Genomic DNA, 16051 nt, shown 5'->3' with positions numbered 1-16051 from the left:
AGAACGTGGAACAGAGAACGTGGAACAGAGAACGTGGAATATAGAACGTGGAATATAGAACATGGAACAGAGAACGTGGAACAGAGAATGTACAGTATTGAAAGTGGAACAGAGAACGTGGAACAGAGAACGTGGAACAGAGTACGTGGAACAGAGAACGTGGAATATAGAACGTGGAACAGAGAACGTGGAACAGAGTACGTGGAATATAGAACGTGGAATATAGAACATGGAACAGAGAACGAGGAACAGAGTACGTGGAACAGAGAACGTGGAATATAGAACGTGGAACAGAGAACGTGGAACAGAGAACGTGGAATATAAAACGTGGAATATAGAACATGGAACAGAGAACGTGGAATATAGATCGTGGAACAGAGAACGTGGAACAGAGAACGTGGAATATAGAACATGGAATATAGAACATGGAATATAGAACATGGAACAGAGAACGTGGAACAGAGAAAGTGGAATATAGAACGGGGAATATAGAACATGGAACAGAGAACGTGGAACAGAGTACGTGGAACAGTGATCGTGGAATATAGAACGTGGAACAGAGAACGTAGAGTATTGAAAGTGGAACAGAGAACGTGGAACAGAGAACGTGGAACAGAGAGCGTGGAATATACAATGTGGAATATAGAACTTGGAACAGAGAACGTGGAACAGAGAACGTGGAATATAGAACCTGCAATATAGAACACGGAACAGAGAACGTGGAACAGAGTACGTGGAACAGAGAACGTGGAATATAGAACGTGGAACAGAGAACGTGGAACAGAGAACGTGGAATATAGAACGTGGAATATAGAACATGGAACAGAGAACGTGGAACAGAGAACGTGGAACAGAGAACGTGGAACAGAGAACGTGGAATATAGAACGTGGAATATAGAACATGGAACAGAGAACGAGGAACAGAGTACGTGGAACAGAGAACGTGGAATATAGAACGTGGAACAGAGAACGTGGAACAGAGAACGTGGAATATAAAACGTGGAATATAGAACATGGAACAGAGAACGTGGAATATAGATCGTGGAACAGAGAACGTGGAACAGAGAACGTGGAACAGAGAACGTGGAATGTAGAACGTGGAATATAGAACATGGAACACAGAATGTTGAACAGAGTACGTGGAATATATAACGTGGAATATAGAACATGGAACAGAGAACGTGGAATGGAGTATGTGGAACAGAGAATGTGGAATATAGAATGTGGAACAGAGAACGTGGAATATAGAATGTGGAATATAGAACATGGAACAGAGAACGTGGAACAGAGAACGTAGAGTATTGAAAGTGGAACAGAGAACGTGGAACAGAGAACATGGAACAGAGAACATGGAACAGAGAACGTGGAACAGAGTACGTGGAACAGAGAACATGGAACAGAGAACGTGGAACTGAGTACGTGGAACAGAGAATGTGGAATATAGAACGTGGAACAGAGAAAGTGGAACAGAGAACGTGGAATATAGAACGTGGAATATAGAACATGGAACAGAGAACGTGGAACAGAGAACGTAGAGTATTGAAAGTGGAACAGAGAACGTGGAACAGAGAACGTGGAATATAGAACATAGACCACTGAACGTGGAATATAGAACGTTGAACAGAGAATGTGGAACTGAGAACGTGGAATAAAGAACGTGGAATATAGAACGTGGAACAAATAACGTGGTACAGAGAACATGGAATATAGAACATGGATCAGTGAACGTGGTACAGAGAGCGTGGAACATAGAATGTGGAGTATAGAATGTGGAACAGAGAATGTGGAATATAGAGTGTGGAACAGAGAATGTGGAACAAAGAACGTAGAGTATTGAAAGTGGAACAGAGAACGTGGAACAGAGAACGTGGAATAGAGAACGTGGAATATAGATCGTGGAATATAGAACATGGAACAGAGAACGTGGAACAGAGTACGTGGAACAGAGAACGTGGAATATAGAACGTGGAACAGAGAACGTGGAATATAGAATGTGGAATATAGAACATATAACAGAGAACGTGGAACAGAGAACGTAGAGTATTGAAAGGGGAACAGTGAACGTGGAACAGAGTACGTGGAACAGACAACGTGCAATACTGAACGTGGACAAGAGAACGTGGACCAGAGAACATGGAACTGAGTACGTGGAACAGACAAAGTTCAATATAGAACGTGGAACAGAGAATATGGAACAGAGAGCGTGGAACAGAGTACGTGGAACAGAGAACGTGGAACAGAGAGCGTGGAATATAGAACTTGGAATATAGAACGTGGAATAGAGAATGCGGAACAGAGAACGGGGAATATAGAACGTGGAATATAGAACATGGAACAGAGAACGTGGAACAGAGTACGTGGAACAGAGAACGTGGAATATAGAATGTGGAACAGAGAACGTGGAACAGAGAACGTGGAATATAGAACATGGAATATAGAACATGGAATATAGAACATGGAACAGAGAACGTGGAACAGAGAAAGTGGAATATAGAACGGAGAATATAGAACATGGAACAGAGAACGTGGAACAGAGTACGTGGAACAGTGATCGTGGAATATAGAACGTGGAACAGAGAACGTGGAACAGAGAACGTGGAATATAGAACGTGGAATATAGAACATGGAACAGAGAACGTGGAACAGAGAACGTGGAACAGAGTACGTGGAACAGAGAACGTGGCATATAGAACGTGGAACAGAGAACGTGGAACAGAGAACGTGGAATATAGAACGTGGAATATAGAACATGGAACAAAGAACGAGGAACAGAGTACGTGGAACAGAGAACGTGGAATATAGAACGTGGAACAGAGAACGTGGAACAGAGAACGTGGAATATAAAACGTGGAATATAGAACATGGAACAGAGCACGTGGAATATAGATCGTGGAACAGAGAACGTGGAACAGAGAACGTGGAACAGAGAACGTGGAATGTAGAACGTGGAATATAGAACATGGAACACAGAATGTTGAACAGAGTACGTGGAATATATAACGTGGAATATAGAACATGGAACAGAGAACGTGGAATGGAGTATGTGGAACAGAGAATGTGGAATATAGAACGTGGAACAGAGAACGTGGAACAGAGAACGTGGAATATAGAATGTGGAATATAGAACATGGAACAGAGAACGTGGAACAGAGAACGTAGAGTATTGAAAGTGGAACAGAGAACGTGGAACAGAGAACATGGAACAGAGAACATGGAACAGAGAACGTGGAACAGAGTACGTGGAACAGCAAAGTGCAATATAGAACGTGGAACAGAGAACATGGAACAGAGAACGTGGAACTGAGTACGTGGAACAGAGAATGTGGAATATAGAACGTGGAACAGAGAAAGTGGAACAGAGAACGTGGAATATAGAACGTGGAATATAGAACATGGAACAGAGAACGTGGAACAGAGAACGTAGAGTATTGAAAGTGGAACAGAGAACGTGGAACAGAGAACGTGGAATAGAGAACGTGGAATATAGATCGTGGAATATAGAACATGGAACAGAGAACGTGGAACAGAGTACGTGGAACAGAGAACGTGGAATATAGAACGTGGAACAGAGAACGTGGAATATAGAATGTGGAATATAGAACATATAACAGAGAGCGTGGAACAGAGAACGTGGAACAGAGTACGTGGAACAGACAACATGCAATACTGAACGTGGAAAAGAGAACGTGGACCAGAGAACATGGAACTGAGTACGTGGAACAGACAAAGTTCAATATAGAACGTGGAACAGAGAACATGGAACAGAGAGCGTGGAACAGAGTACGTGGAACAGAGAACGTGGAACAGAGAGCATGGAATATAGAACTTGGAATATAGAACGTGGAATAGAGAATGCGGAACAGAGAACGGGGAATATAGAACGTGGAATATAGAACATGGAACAGAGAACGTGGAACAGAGTACGTGGAACAGAGAACGTGGAATATAGAATGTGGAACAGAGAACGTGGAACAGAGAACGTGGAATATAGAACATGGAATATAGAACATGGAACAGAGAACGTGGAACAGAGAAAGTGGAATATAGAACGGGGAATATAGAACATGGAACAGAGAACGTGGAACAGAGTACGTGGAACAGTGATCGTGGAATATAGAAAATGGAACAGAGAACGTAGAGTATTGAAAGTGGAACAGAGAACGTGGAATAGAGAACGTGGAATATAGATCGTGGAACAGAGAACGTGGAACAGAGAACGTGGAACAGAGAGCGTGGAATATACAATGTGGAATATAGAACCTGGAACAGAGAACGTGGAACAGAGAACGTGGAATATAGAACCTGCAATATAGAACACGGAACAGAGAACGTGGAACAGAGTACGTGGAACAGAGAACGTGGAATATAGAACGTGGAACAGAGAACGTGGAACAGAGAACGTGGAATATAGAACGTGGAATATAGAACATGGAACAGAGAACGTGGAACAGAGAATGTACAGTATTGAAAGTGGAACAGAGAACGTGGAACAGAGAACGTGGAACAGAGTACGTGGAACAGAGAACGTGGAATATAGAACGTGGAACAGAGAACGTGGAACAGAGTACGTGGAATATAGAACGTGGAATATAGAACATGGAACAGAGAACGAGGAACAGAGTACGTGGAACAGAGAACGTGGAATATAGAACGTGGAACAGAGAACGTGGAACAGAGAACGTGGAATATAAAACGTGGAATATAGAACATGGAACAGAGAACGTGGAATATAGATCGTGGAACAGAGAACGTGGAACAGAGAACGTGGAATATAGAACATGGAATATAGAACATGGAATATAGAACATGGAACAGAGAACGTGGAACAGAGAAAGTGGAATATAGAACGGGGAATATAGAACATGGAACAGAGAACGTGGAACAGAGTACGTGGAACAGTGATCGTGGAATATAGAACGTGGAACAGAGAACGTAGAGTATTGAAAGTGGAACAGAGAACGTGGAACAGAGAACGTGGAACAGAGAGCGTGGAATATACAATGTGGAATATAGAACTTGGAACAGAGAACGTGGAACAGAGAACGTGGAATATAGAACCTGCAATATAGAACACGGAACAGAGAACGTGGAACAGAGTATGTGGAACAGAGAACGTGGAATATAGAACGTGGAACAGAGAACGTGGAACAGAGAACGTGGAATATAGAACGTGGAATATAGAACATGGAACAGAGAACGTGGAACAGAGAACGTGGAACAGAGAACGTGGAACAGAGAACGTGGAATATAGAACGTGGAATATAGAACATGGAACAGAGAACGAGGAACAGAGTACGTGGAACAGAGAACGTGGAATATAGAACGTGGAACAGAGAACGTGGAACAGAGAACGTGGAATATAAAACGTGGAATATAGAACATGGAACAGAGAACGTGGAATATAGATCGTGGAACAGAGAACGTGGAACAGAGAACGTGGAACAGAGAACGTGGAATGTAGAACGTGGAATATAGAACATGGAACACAGAATGTTGAACAGAGTACGTGGAATATATAACATGGAACAGAGAACGTGGAATGGAGTATGTGGAACAGAGAATGTGGAATATAGAACGTGGAACAGAGAACGTGGAATATAGAATGTGGAATATAGAACATGGAACAGAGAACGTGGAACAGAGAACGTAGAGTATTGAAAGTGGAACAGAGAACGTGGAACAGAGAACATGGAACAGAGAACATGGAACAGAGAACGTGGAACAGAGTACGTGGAACAGAGAACATGGAACAGAGAACGTGGAACTGAGTACGTGGAACAGAGAATGTGGAATATAGAACGTGGAACAGAGAAAGTGGAACAGAGAACGTGGAATATAGAACGTGGAATATAGAACATGGAACAGAGAACGTGGAACAGAGAACGTAGAGTATTGAAAGTGGAACAGAGAACGTGGAACAGAGAACGTGGAATATAGAACATAGACCACTGAACGTGGAATATAGAACGTTGAACAGAGAATGTGGAACTGAGAACGTGGAATACAGAACGTGGAATATAGAACGTGGAACAAATAACGTGGTACAGAGAACATGGAATATAGAACATGGATCAGTGAACGTGGTACAGAGAGCGTGGAACATAGAATGTGGAGTATAGAATGTGGAACAGAGAATGTGGAATATAGAGTGTGGAACAGAGAATGTGGAACAAAGAACGTGGAACAGAGAAAGTGGAAAATAGAATGTGGAATATAGAACATGAAACAGAGAACGTCGAATATAGAACGTGGAACTGAGAATGTGGAACAGAGAACGTGGAATACAGAACTTGGAATATAGAACGTGGAATAAAGAACGTGGAACCAAGAACGTGGAACAGAGAAAATGGAATATAGAACATGGAACAGAGAACATAGTACAGAGAACTTGGAATATAGAACGTGGAACTGAGAACGTGGAACAGAGAAAGTAGAATATAGAATGAAGAAATGAGAATGTGGAATATAGAATGTAGAACAGAGAACGTGGAACAGAGAACGTCGAACAGAAAAAGTAGAATATAGAACGCGGAACAGAGAATTTGAAAATAGAACGTGGAATAGAGAACGTGGAATATAGAATGTGGAACAGAGAACGTGTAATATAGAACGTGGAACAGAGAACGTGGAACAAAGAACGTGGAACTGAGGAAGTGGAAAATAGAACGTGGAACAGAGAATCTGGTACAGAGAACGTGGAATATAGAATGTGGAACAGAGAACGAGGAATAAAAAACATGGAACAGAGAACGTGGAACAGAGAACGTGGAATATAGAACATGGAACAGAGAACATGGAACAGAGAACGTGGAACAGAGAACGTGGAACAGAGTACGTGGAACAGAGAACGTGGCATATAGAACGTGGAACAGAGAACGTGGAACAGAGAACGTGGAATATAGAACGTGGAATATAGAACATGGAACAAAGAACGAGGAACAGAGTACGTGGAACAGAGAACGTGGAATATAGAACGTGGAACAGAGAACGTGGAACAGAGAACGTGGAATATAAAACGTGGCATATAGAACATGGAACAGAGAACGTGGAATATAGATCGTGGAACAGAGAACGTGGAACAGAGAACGTGGAACAGAGAACGTGGAATGTAGAACGTGGAATATAGAACATGGAACACAGAATGTTGAACAGAGTACGTGGAATATATAACGTGGAATATAGAACATGGAACAGAGAACGTGGAATGGAGTATGTGGAACAGAGAATGTGGAATATAGAACGTGGAACAGAGAACGTGGAACAGAGAACGTGGAATATAGAATGTGGAATATAGAACATGGAACAGAGAACGTGGAACAGAGAACGTAGAGTATTGAAAGTGGAACAGAGAACGTGGAACAGAGAACATGGAACAGAGAACATGGAACAGAGAACGTGGAACAGAGTACGTGGAACAGCAAAGTGCAATATAGAACGTGGAACAGAGAACATGGAACAGAGAACGTGGAACTGAGTACGTGGAACAGAGAATGTGGAATATAGAACGTGGAACAGAGAAAGTGGAACAGAGAACGTGGAATATAGAACGTGGAATATAGAACATGGAACAGAGAACGTGGAACAGAGAACGTAGAGTATTGAAAGTGGAACAGAGAACGTGGAACAGAGAACGTGGAATAGAGAACGTGGAATATAGATCGTGGAATATAGAACATGGAACAGAGAACGTGGAACAGAGTACGTGGAACAGAGAACGTGGAATATAGAACGTGGAACAGAGAACGTGGAATATAGAATGTGGAATATAGAACATATAACAGAGAGCGTGGAACAGAGAACGTGGAACAGAGTACGTGGAACAGACAACATGCAATACTGAACGTGGAAAAGAGAACGTGGACCAGAGAACATGGAACAGCAAAGTGCAATATAGAACGTGGAACAGAGAACATGGAACAGAGAACGTGGAACTGAGTATGTGGAACAGAGAATGTGGAATATAGAACGTGGAACAGAGAAAGTGGAACAGAGAACGTGGAATATAGAACGTGGAATATAGAACATGGAACAGAGAACGTGGAACAGAGAACGTAGAGTATTGAAAGTGGAACAGAGAACGTGGAACAGAGAACGTGGAATATAGAACGTTGAACAGAGAATGTGGAACTGAGAACGTGGAATACAGAACGTGGAATATAGAACGTGGAACAAATAACGTGGTACAGAGAACATGGAATATAGAACATGGATCAGTGAACGTGGTACAGAGAGCGTGGAACATAGAATGTGGAGTATAGAATGTGGAACAGAGAACGTGGAACAGAGAATGTGGAACTGAGAACGTGGAATACAGAACGTGGAATATAGAACGTGGAACAAATAACGTGGTACAGAGAACATGGAATATAGAACATGGATCAGTGAACGTGGTACAGAGAGCGTGGAACATAGAATGTGGAGTATAGAATGTGGAACAGAGAACGTGGAACAGAGAACGTGGAATGTAGAACGTGGAATATAGAACATGGAACACAGAATGTTGAACAGAGTACGTGGAATATATAACATGGAACAGAGAACGTGGAATGGAGTATGTGGAACAGAGAATGTGGAATATAGAACGTGGAACAGAGAACGTGGAATATAGAATGTGGAATATAGAACATGGAACAGAGAACGTGGAACAGAGAACGTAGAGTATTGAAAGTGGAACAGAGAACGTGGAACAGAGAACATGGAACAGAGAACATGGAACAGAGAACGTGGAACAGAGTACGTGGAACAGAGAACATGGAACAGAGAACGTGGAACTGAGTACGTGGAACAGAGAATGTGGAATATAGAACGTGGAACAGAGAAAGTGGAACAGAGAACGTGGAATATAGAACGTGGAATATAGAACATGGAACAGAGAACGTGGAACAGAGAACGTAGAGTATTGAAAGTGGAACAGAGAACGTGGAACAGAGAACGTGGAATATAGAACATAGACCACTGAACGTGGAATATAGAACGTTGAACAGAGAATGTGGAACTGAGAACGTGGAATACAGAACGTGGAATATAGAACGTGGAACAAATAACGTGGTACAGAGAACATGGAATATAGAACATGGATCAGTGAACGTGGTACAGAGAGCGTGGAACATAGAATGTGGAGTATAGAATGTGGAACAGAGAATGTGGAATATAGAGTGTGGAACAGAGAATGTGGAACAAAGAACGTGGAACAGAGAAAGTGGAAAATAGAATGTGGAATATAGAACATGAAACAGAGAACGTCGAATATAGAACGTGGAACTGAGAATGTGGAACAGAGAACGTGGAATACAGAACTTGGAATATAGAACGTGGAATAAAGAACGTGGAACCAAGAACGTGGAACAGAGAAAATGGAATATAGAACATGGAACAGAGAACATAGTACAGAGAACTTGGAATATAGAACGTGGAACTGAGAACGTGGAACAGAGAAAGTAGAATATAGAATGAAGAAATGAGAATGTGGAATATAGAATGTAGAACAGAGAACGTGGAACAGAGAACGTCGAACAGAAAAAGTAGAATATAGAACGCGGAACAGAGAATTTGAAAATAGAACGTGGAATAGAGAACGTGGAATATAGAATGTGGAACAGAGAACGTGTAATATAGAACGTGGAACAGAGAACGTGGAACAAAGAACGTGGAACTGAGGAAGTGGAAAATAGAACGTGGAACAGAGAATCTGGTACAGAGAACGTGGAATATAGAATGTGGAACAGAGAACGAGGAATAAAAAACATGGAACAGAGAACGTGGAACAGAGAACGTGGAATATAGAACATGGAACAGAGAACATGGAACAGAGAACGTGGAACAGAGAACGTGGAACAGAGTACGTGGAACAGAGAACGTGGCATATAGAACGTGGAACAGAGAACGTGGAACAGAGAACGTGGAATATAGAACGTGGAATATAGAACATGGAACAAAGAACGAGGAACAGAGTACGTGGAACAGAGAACGTGGAATATAGAACGTGGAACAGAGAACGTGGAACAGAGAACGTGGAATATAAAACGTGGCATATAGAACATGGAACAGAGAACGTGGAATATAGATCGTGGAACAGAGAACGTGGAACAGAGAACGTGGAACAGAGAACGTGGAATGTAGAACGTGGAATATAGAACATGGAACACAGAATGTTGAACAGAGTACGTGGAATATATAACGTGGAATATAGAACATGGAACAGAGAACGTGGAATGGAGTATGTGGAACAGAGAATGTGGAATATAGAACGTGGAACAGAGAACGTGGAACAGAGAACGTGGAATATAGAATGTGGAATATAGAACATGGAACAGAGAACGTGGAACAGAGAACGTAGAGTATTGAAAGTGGAACAGAGAACGTGGAACAGAGAACATGGAACAGAGAACATGGAACAGAGAACGTGGAACAGAGTACGTGGAACAGCAAAGTGCAATATAGAACGTGGAACAGAGAACATGGAACAGAGAACGTGGAACTGAGTACGTGGAACAGAGAATGTGGAATATAGAACGTGGAACAGAGAAAGTGGAACAGAGAACGTGGAATATAGAACGTGGAATATAGAACATGGAACAGAGAACGTGGAACAGAGAACGTAGAGTATTGAAAGTGGAACAGAGAACGTGGAACAGAGAACGTGGAATAGAGAACGTGGAATATAGATCGTGGAATATAGAACATGGAACAGAGAACGTGGAACAGAGTACGTGGAACAGAGAACGTGGAATATAGAACGTGGAACAGAGAACGTGGAATATAGAATGTGGAATATAGAACATATAACAGAGAGCGTGGAACAGAGAACGTGGAACAGAGTACGTGGAACAGACAACATGCAATACTGAACGTGGAAAAGAGAACGTGGACCAGAGAACATGGAACTGAGTACGTGGAACAGACAAAGTTCAATGTAGAACGTGGAACAGAGAACATGGAACAGAGAGCGTGGAACAGAGTACGTGGAACAGAGAACGTGGAACAGAGAGCATGGAATATAGAACTTGGAATATAGAACGTGGAATAGAGAATGCGGAACAGAGAACGGGGAATATAGAACGTGGAATATAGAACATGGAACAGAGAACGTGGAACAGAGTACGTGGAACAGAGAACGTGGAATATAGAATGTGGAACAGAGAACGTGGAACAGAGAACGTGGAATATAGAACATGGAATATAGAACATGGAACAGAGAACGTGGAACAGAGAAAGTGGAATATAGAACGGGGAATATAGAACATGGAACAGAGAACGTGGAACAGAGTACGTGGAACAGTGATCGTGGAATATAGAAAATGGAACAGAGAACGTAGAGTATTGAAAGTGGAACAGAGAACGTGGAATAGAGAACGTGGAATATAGATCGTGGAACAGAGAACGTGGAACAGAGAACGTGGAACAGAGAGCGTGGAATATACAATGTGGAATATAGAACTTGGAACAGAGAACGTGGAACAGAGAACGTGGAATATAGAACCTGCAATATAGAACACGGAACAGAGAACGTGGAACAGAGTACGTGGAACAGAGAACGTGGAATATAGAACGTGGAACAGAGAACGTGGAACAGAGAACGTGGAATATAGAACGTGGAATATAGAACATGGAACAGAGAACGTGGAACAGAGAATGTACAGTATTGAAAGTGGAACAGAGAACGTGGAACAGAGAACGTGGAACAGAGTACGTGGAACAGAGAACGTGGAATATAGAACGTGGAACAGAGAACGTGGAACAGAGTACGTGGAATATAGAACGTGGAATATAGAACATGGAACAGAGAACGAGGAACAGAGTACGTGGAACAGAGAACGTGGAATATAGAACGTGGAACAGAGAACGTGGAACAGAGAACGTGGAATATAAAACGTGGAATATAGAACATGGAACAGAGAACGTGGAATATAGATCGTGGAACAGAGAACGTGGAACAGAGAACGTGGAATATAGAACATGGAATATAGAACATGGAATATAGAACATGGAACAGAGAACGTGGAACAGAGAAAGTGGAATATAGAACGGGGAATATAGAACATGGAACAGAGAACGTGGAACAGAGTACGTGGAACAGTGATCGTGGAATATAGAACGTGGAACAGAGAACGTAGAGTATTGAAAGTGGAACAGAGAACGTGGAACAGAGAACGTGGAACAGAGAGCGTGGAATATACAATGTGGAATATAGAACTTGGAACAGAGAACGTGGAACAGAGAACGTGGAATATAGAACCTGCAATATAGAACACGGAACAGAGAACGTGGAACAGAGTACGTGGAACAGAGAATGTGGAATATAGAACGTGGAACAGAGAACGTGGAACAGAGAACGTGGAATATAGAACGTGGAATATAGAACATGGAACAGAGAACGTGGAACAGAGAACGTGGAACAGAGAACGTGGAATATAGAACGTGTAATATAGAACATGGAACAGAGAACGAGGAACAGAGTACGTGGAACAGAGAACGTGGAATATAGAACGTGGAACAGAGAACGTGGAACAGAGAACGTGGAATATAAAACGTGGAATATAGAACATGGAACAGAGAACGTGGAATATAGATCGTGGAACAGAGAACGTGGAACAGAGAACGTGGAATGTAGAACGTGGAATATAGAACATGGAACACAGAATGTTGAACAGAGTACGTGGAATATATAACGTGGAATATAGAACATGGAACAGAGAACGTGGAATGGAGTATGTGGAACAGAGAATGTGGAATATAGAACGTGGAACAGAGAACGTGGAATATAGAATGTGGAATATAGAACATGGAACAGAGAACGTGGAACAGAGAACGTAGAGTATTGAAAGTGGAACAGAGAACGTGGAACAGAGAACATGGAACAGAGAACATGGAACAGAGAACGTGGAACAGAGTACGTGGAACAGCAAAGTGCAATATAGAACGTGGAACAGAGAACATGGAACAGAGAACGTGGAACTGAGTATGTGGAACAGAGAATGTGGAATATAGAACGTGGAACAGAGAAAGTGGAACAGAGAACGTGGAATATAGAACGTGGAATATAGAACATGGAACAGAGAACGTGGAACAGAGAACGTAGAGTATTGAAAGTGGAACAGAGAACGTGGAACAGAGAACGTGGAATATAGAACGTTGAACAGAGAATGTGGAACTGAGAACGTGGAATACAGAACGTGGAATATAGAACGTGGAACAAATAACGTGGTACAGAGAACATGGAATATAGAACATGGATCAGTGAACGTGGTACAGAGAGCGTGGAACATAGAATGTGGAGTATAGAATGTGGAACAGAGAATGTGGAATATAGAGTGTGGAACAGAGAATGTGGAACAAAGAACGTGGAACAGAGAAAGTGGAAAATAGAATGTGGAATATAGAACATGAAACAGAGAACGTCGAATATAGAACGTGGAACTGAGAATGTGGAACAGAGAACGTGGAATACAGAACTTGGAATATAGAACGTGGAATAAAGAACGTGGAACCAAGAACGTGGAACAGAGAAAATGGAATATAGAACATGGAACAGAGAACATAGTACAGAGAACTTGGAATATAGAACGTGGAACTGAGAACGTGGAACAGAGAAAGTAGAATATAGAATGAAGAAATGAGAATGTGGAATATAGAATGTAGAACAGAGAACGTGGAACAGAGAACGTCGAACAGAAAAAGTAGAATATAGAACGCGGAACAGAGAATTTGAAAATAGAACGTGGAATAGAGAACGTGGAATATAGAATGTGGAACAGAGAACGTGTAATATAGAACGTGGAACAGAGAACGTGGAACAAAGAACGTGGAACTGAGGAAGTGGAAAATAGAACGTGGAACAGAGAATCTGGTACAGAGAACGTGGAATATAGAATGTGGAACAGAGAACGAGGAATAAAAAACATGGAACAGAGAACGTGGAACAGAGAACGTGGAATATAGAACATGGAACAGAGAACGTGGAACAGAGAACGTGGAACAGAGAACGTGGAACAGAGAACGTGGAATATAGAACATGGAACAGAGAACATTGAACAGAGAACGTGGAATATAGAACGTGGAACAGAGAACGAGGAATATAGAACATGGAACAGAGAACATGGAACAGAGAACGTGGAACAGAGAATGTGGAACAAAGAACGTGGAACAGAGAAAGTGGAAAATAGAATGTGGAATATATAACGTGAAATAAAGAACGTGGAACCAAGAACGTGGAAAAGAGAAAATGGAATATAGAACATGGAACAGAGAACATAGTACAGAGAACGTGGAATATAGAACGTGGAACTGAGAATGTGGAACAGAGAACGTGGAATACAGAACTTGGAATATAGAACGTGAAATAAAGAACGTGGAACCAAGAACGTGGAACAGAGAAAATGGAATATAGAACATGGAACAGAGAACGTGGAACAGAGAACGTGGAATATAGAATGTGGAATATAGAACATGGAACAGAGAACGTGGAACAGAGAACGTAGAGTATTGAAAGTGGAACAGAGAACGTGGAACAGAGTACGTGGAACAGACAAAGTGCAATATTGAACGTGTAACAGAGAACATGGAACAGAGAGCGTGGAACAGAGTACGTGGAACAGAGAACGTGGAATATAGAACGTGGAATATAGATCGTGGAACAGAGAACGTGGAACAGAGAACGTGGAATATAGAATATGGAATATAGAACGTGGAACAGAGAACGTGGAATATAGAACGTGGAACAGAGAACGTGGAATATAGAACCTGGAACAGAGAACGTGCAAAATAGAACGTGGAACAGAGAACGTGGAACAGAGAACGTGGAATATAGAACGTGGAACAGAGAACATGGAACTGTGAACGTGGAACAGAGAACATGGAACAGAGTACGTGGAACAGACAACGTGCAATATAGAACGTGGAACAGAGAACATGGAACAGAGAATGTGGAACAGAGTACGTGGAACAGACAAAGTGCAATATAGAACGTGGAATATAGAACGTGGAATATAGAAAATGGAACACAGAACGTGGAACAGAGAACGTGGAACAGAGAACGTGGAACAGAGAACGTGGAATATAGAACGTGGAATATAGATCGTGGAACAGAGAACGTGGAACAGAGAACGTGGAATATAGAATATGGAATATAGAATGTGGAGCAGAGATCGTGGAACAGAGAATGTGGAATATAGAACGTGGAACAGAGAACGTGGAATATAGAACGTGGAACAGAGAACGTGGAACAGAGAACGTGGAATATAGAACGTGTAACAGAGAACATGGAACAGAGAGCGTGGAACAGAGTACGTGGAACAGAGAACGTGGAATATAGAACGTTGAATATAGATCGTGGAACAGAGAACGTGGAACAGAGAACGTGGAATATAGAATATGGAATATAGAATGTGGAGCAGAGATCGTGGAACAGAGAACATGGAATATAGAACGTGGAACAGAGAACGTGGAATATAGAACGTGGAACAGAGAACGTGGAACAGAGAACGTGGAATATAGAACCTGGAACAGAGAACGTGCAAAATAGAACGTGTAACAGAGAACGTGGAACAGAGAACGTGGAATATAGAACGTGGAACAGAGAACATGGAACTGTGAACGTGAAACAGAGAACACGGAACAGAGTACGTGGAACAGACAACGTGCAATATAGAACGTGGAACAGAGAACATGGAACAGAGAATGTGGAACAGAGTACGTGGAACAGACAAAGTGCAATATAGAACGTGGAATATAGAAAATGGAACACAGAACGTGGAACAGAGTACGTGGAACAGAGAACATGGAATATAGAACGTGGAACAGAGAATGTGGAACAGAGAACGTGGAAAATAGAACGTGGAATATAGAACATGGAACAGAGAACGTGGAACAGAGAACGTAGAGTATTGAAAGTGGAACAGAGAACGTGGAACAGAGAACGTGGAAGAGAGAACATGGAACAGAGAACGTGGAACAGAGTACGTGGAACAGAGAACATGGAACAGAGAACGTGGAATATAGAACATGGAACAGAGAACGTGGAACAGAGAACGTAGAGTATTGAAAGTGGAACAGA

The sequence above is a fragment of the Hemitrygon akajei genome, chromosome 11 (genome assembly GCF_048418815.1).
Source record: "Hemitrygon akajei chromosome 11, sHemAka1.3, whole genome shotgun sequence".
Classification (NCBI taxonomy): Eukaryota; Metazoa; Chordata; class Chondrichthyes; order Myliobatiformes; family Dasyatidae; genus Hemitrygon; species Hemitrygon akajei.
This window is presented reverse-complemented; position numbering follows the sequence as displayed.